This window comes from Microchirus variegatus, assembly GCF_963457635.1.
Source record: "Microchirus variegatus genome assembly, chromosome: 1".
NCBI classification, from domain to species: domain Eukaryota; kingdom Metazoa; phylum Chordata; class Actinopteri; order Pleuronectiformes; family Soleidae; genus Microchirus; species Microchirus variegatus.
The window spans coordinates 39,001,099-39,007,098 of NC_139802.1; positions in this window are offsets into that span (position 1 = coordinate 39,001,099).

The window sequence follows — 6,000 nt, forward strand, 5'->3', positions numbered from 1 at the left end:
TACAGCTCTTCCACTGATCTTAAAGACTTATTTATGTCCATATAGATATAAGGCACATTGATTGAGGACATTCTCTGACTGGAAAAGTGCTGATGTGCCCATGACGTGTTTGTCTAATTGAGGACTTCAAGGTTCGCGTCTATTTGCAGCTCTTGTGGTGAGTCGAGTCGTGGAATGGCAAAAAGTGTCCTCTGTTTGATGTGTTCATTTTGTTGAGGTTTGTGGTCAATGGAAGACAGAGAGAGACATTCTAATTGACAATTAGACATGTAAGGTACAAGAGTCTGAAAAACAACCGTGTTATGTCACTGCAGATGCTTGTCTGACATGAGACGAATGTGTCGACAGGTGTGACTAATGTATTTCATTAATCAAAGTGGCGATACATTATGCTTGGGTGTACCAGGGAGGGCACTGGTAATCTTAATTGCCATACCTTTCCCTTCAGCTGTCACAATAGCTCAATGAAAGCTCACATAGAGTGGTCATGTTGCACATAATATGTTAGTTATGGAGGTCTACTTACATACATTAACTTGTTTTTATGGTCAAAAACCTCCTAGTTGCTGTAAACGAGCCGATAGAAATCTGGCTATTCCGACGGTGTTTCCCAGCCGCGAGATTTGAGACTCAACTCTCTCACCCAGAAGACAGAGTCTTGGATAATATGCTAAACTAGTATTGCCAAAGCTTTTTTACTGGGTCTAAACCACTGCAAATCATGAAATAATGTATGTTTTTTTTTTACTAATTATACTGCAATTTCTGGGGCTCTGATATTCTGATATAATACAATTTGGAAACAATTTTCTGGTATATGCCATTCAGATCGGTGTTCATATAAACAGTTGAAACGGTCATCGGTCAGGGATGGTCCATATTTCTGAAACATTATATTATACAGTATTTAAAGGTGCCATATGTAAGAATGTGGCCAAAAACGGTTACTACATTCAAATTCAAAATACCGAGGTCTTTTAGGTTTTGTTTTCTGACGTAACTGGCAACCCGTGGTTGCTCGGCAGCTGAGTCTCAAACGTGCCAAAACGTGATTTCAAAACATAAACATGATTAACAGTCTGCAAAATGTTTTTTTTTAATGCAAATATTTTGTCTGTACTGTTGTTGTTGGTGAGGTCAGTTTGTTGTATGAACATTATTCCTGAGTCTACAAAGATACAGAATCTGGTCAAAATGGTAAACCATAAGCTTTCGAAGCAGTGTTACACTGGTGAAAAGTGACATTGTGCAAAAGCTGATTTGATATGATGTTGTACCAACAATGAAACACAAATAGGCATAATAATTGAGTTTGTATAGAAATCAACGGTTTACTCACAACAGTGTTAGGTTAGGCAAAACTTCGGGTTTCGGTTAGGTGAGGTAATTGACTTACAGTCCTGCCAGCTCAAAAAGCAATTGCTGAAAACAATTTTCTCAGTGTTGAAATGACAATTAACAATTGTTTTTAGACATAATAAACTGACTTTATGACTGACTGATTTATTTGATCTAACACATCAGCAGTGAACTGCACTCTGCCACTGAACCTATATCCTGCCAATGCTACTAATATGCGAGGAACATATTAGTAGCATTGGCAGGATTGACTTGCACATGTTATTTCACACATGCTGTGGTATTTGGTCATGGCTGAATTTTTTTTTTATTTTTTTTTTTGTCCCAGGGTTGGGCAACAAAGACAGTGTCTGCATACACACATGCAACATTGTTGTTGTTGTCAAGCTTGAGGGACAATTATTTTCCACACACATTCCATTCAACAGCTACACGCAGCCTGAGATTAACCCTAAACTGTGTTCATTAAATAATAATTCAAATGGATACATACTTAACCACATTGTGAATGGCGACCATACATACTACCCCACTTTTCATAAACATAGAGACATATTGTGTTGATACGTTGTTCAATTCATACTAGAGCAGTGCCCGTAGGCTGTATTGCTAAAGTGGTTGCTGAAGAAGAGGTTGGACCGACAAAGAGGTGTACTCTTGTGTAGTGTTAATATACAAAGTGTATATTGCATAAGACATGAATGTACATTGAGATATAAAGAGACACAGATATAGTTATTTTAAGAAAAAGAAAAGTGTGTGTGCTTTGCGAAGATGTAGGTATGAAGAGAGCAGTACACTCTTAGTAATTAGTAGAACCATATAAGGTTCTTCGGCTTGTCATCATAGGAGGCTCCAGGTAGATCCATTTTGGAGGGTTCCACCAAGAACCCTTTAAAAACCCTTTATTCAGGAAAGGGGTTTTAAAGGGTTCTCTGGATCAAAATAGTTCTTACTGGAACCATTAGTGTTACCAAGAACCCTTGAAAAAAACCCTTTCTTCTGGAAAGGGTTTTTCAGAAGCAAATGGTTAGGTAGGTAGGTAGGTAGTCCTGGTAGAACCTCAGCCCTAGTAGAAGGACCCTTTTGGAACCCTCATTTCTAAGAGTGTAGACTATTCGCGACCTGTAGAACCGCGTCCATTGTGGCCACGCCCATGCATTTTCAAAACACTCACTCGCGGTAAAACTATGTTTTGTCACAATAAAATACTCATCAGTCCTTAAAGTTATGAGCTTGTACACGATGTCTGTACAAAAAACAATTTTCTTTTTTTTGCAGATCATGAACTTTGGGTTATGACCGAAAGAACAAGATCCCGGATACAAGCGGCTGAAATGAGTTTTCTCCGCAGGGTGGCTGAGCGCTCCCTTAGAGATAGGGTGAGGAGCTCGGAGTAGAGCCGCTGCTCCGACACATCGAAAGGAGCCAGTTGAGGTGGCTTCCAGGTGGCATCTGTATCGGATGCCCCCTGGACGCCTCCCTCGGGAGGTGTTTCAGGCATAGTCCCACCGGGAGGAGACCCAGAGGAAGACCCGGGACACATCGGAGTGACCACGTCGCTCGGCTGGCCTGGGAACGCCTTGGGGTCACCCCGGAAGAGCTGGAGGAAGTGTCCTGCGAGAGGGCGGTCTGGGCATCCCTTCTCAGACTGCTGCCCCCGCGACCCGGCTAAGCGATAGAAGATAGATGGATGGATGGATGGATGGATGGATGGATGGAGATACATTGTTTTAAAGGTAGCCGGGGGGGCGATGTGCTTACTATAAAAGACAATCCTGATGGCGTCCCTGCCTGGTGTAGCATGATAAATCAAGGATGCACACCATCGGGCCATGCTCAACCCGTATCCAAAATCTTAGGTCGCGAGATATGCCTGTCACAGACACACACACATATACACAACTTGCTTTTCGATGTTCTGTGATGGTTACAGCAATACTAATACTAGGAAGTGTATTAGTACCTCCTGTTGTGGTCATCGACTGAAAACCTTCCCATACATAACTGTCGTTTTGACTCATCCTCGATCAGACTCTCTATTTTTCATTTCTTGGCACAGCAAGAAGTGTAAACAAGAGCAGTTTTTTCTTTTTTTTTTTTTACCTTGTATTCAAATAGAGCATGGGGAAAACTGCAGCGAAGTCAATACAGTACATCCGTGTAAGGTCAATGTAGGACAACATAAAACATAATGATGCATTGAGGGGCGGGAAATAAACATTGCATCTAATGGAAAGGTACACATGGGTCTGCATGGTTTTGGACTGCGGGAGGAAATAACAGAACTTGTAGAACAGCCTGTTTTATATATAATTTAATCGTTAATTATATATTGTATTGTCTCTAGTGTCCTTTGCTAATTCTTTATTTAATCTGCTTTAATCTCAATTGATCCTGAATCTTCTTTCATCTTTAGTCATAATGTATTAGTCATGTGTTTATTACGCACCAAAAACACCAAGGCAGGTTCCTTGTATAGTATTAAACATATTGTGACTCATGATTCTGATTATGTGCCTAATCCTGATCAACCAGTGGTCTCTGCATCCATTTTTCTCAACTTCACTGTCCTCTGGTTCTTCCCCGGACAAGTTTGGTTGATATTGAATTGAAATTGAAGCAACGCTTCTATCGCACAGTGTTAGTTTAGTATTAACTGTTTACCTAGTGTGTTCCCTATGGAATTGCACGTCTTGTCGTTCCCAAATAAGACGACGACGACGAGACTGTGTTGACTTTGTGATGATGTGAGGAAAGTTTTCGTCGATGTAAAGAGGTGTGTTCGGGAAACCACATTTCCGTTGTGCGATAAAACATAATGATGCATTAACGGCTGAGCACTTATTGAACGTATTAAAAAAAGTACACAATGTGTATGGAAGTGAAACAGGTTTAACCAACTGTAACCGGAATTATAACGTCTACACATACAAGCCTTGAAGAGGCGATATGTGCAATGTGTAAAGTGGTCATGTGAGGATAATTTGAAACTCTGGTATGGCGAATATCTTTCACAAGTGTGACATTGTCGAGCCACATATATATATATATAGTAACTGCTTGGGGCCCCGAGCTGATAGGGGGCCCCCGACACACGGGGTTTCTGGGATTTGCAATGACATCTTAGTAGGAAAACCTCCCTAAAGGGGCCCCACCTCACTTTAACCTGTGTGAAGTTATCATTCTGCAAGTGGGAAAATTAAGAGGATTATTTACAGTGTAATGCACATCTTTTTTTACTCAGTTTTTTTTCGTTATTTACAGTATTTTATTGTTCTATTTATTTATATTGTTTTATAATGTGGGTTAAAAGCTATTTACAGTATTTTATTGTTCTTTACATTTATTTTTTCACATACTTTTTAATTACAAGGTTTTTCCATGTCATTTCGGAAAAATATTTTGAACTCTTACATTTTTCGTTGGTGTCAGATTATTTATAACATAATGGTGACGAACACTGGTTTGGAAGGAAGGGCCCCCTGGGATTTTTTGCTTAGGGCCCCTACAGACTCTAGAATCGCCTCTGGGTGTCATTAGATTTCTTATCTCAGCCCATGGCCCTTCTTCTTCTCATTTTGGAATATTTGACCTTTTGACCTCGGCAGCAGTGACCAAGAAAGTGAAACCAATGGCCTTATATCCCTGCCTCTTTATTTAACTTCATTTTTCTACCGCTTTCTTCAGCACACAGTGGGAGCCACACGGAAGTTATATCGTTCAGAATAAGCTGGAATTATGTGAGGCTAATCCGAGAGAGAGAGCGTCACCGGTTTCGCAACGTCGAAATTCCAGTCACCCGAAGCAGAAGAACGTTGTGCCGCACAACTTTCTCTCAGTCGTTTGTCTCCCCCGACAGCCATGTCAGGTTTTCTGTATTTGCTCAGTTACATCATATTGTGTTTGGATAAGAACATGTTTCACACCCATAGCACTGCACTGACATGAACCTCAAACAATGCTGTCTGTCAGTTGACAGGTTTCCAGACTTCATCGCAGCACTCCTACAAAAAACACTCATTCTCAAGATCGCTTAAGGTCCCATTGTATAGAACAGCCATTACTCAAGCAACGATTCAACACAAAATTGTCATTGGAGATTTTTTTTTTTTTTTTGTTTCAATTCAGCCAATACATTTAAAGAGAAAATAAGAGCAGAGATTGATTTTATAGCCAATTTATTGGCTATAAAAGTAGGTCAGGAAAATCTCTCTATTCTCTATAGAATACAGCTTTTGGCATTGGTTAAGAAAAGATTGGAAACAATGTCCATTCGCTAATGAAATGTAGTGTTGTTATTACAGTTATTTGCAGTTATTTCCTGTATAAAGCTCATACAGTTTTGCTTAGATAAAGGTACTTTTGGAATATATTTGTCATGAATAACAAACACACAAGTGCTGAAAGAGAAATTACAGCAAAATAAAAGATGCAAAACCCTCACACATGCCAGCCTTTTTAGAGAAGAAGCCTTCTCCTTAGTTGGAGCATAACAACATTTTTGCTTTGATTTATTCATTCAATCTGAAACAATGAACTCCAATTGAGTCCCATTTTTTCACTGGGATTGCTCAAACAGCCGATAAAATCTCACATTTTATGAAACGCTCCTATGATAAAGACTGATGATTCAGTAAA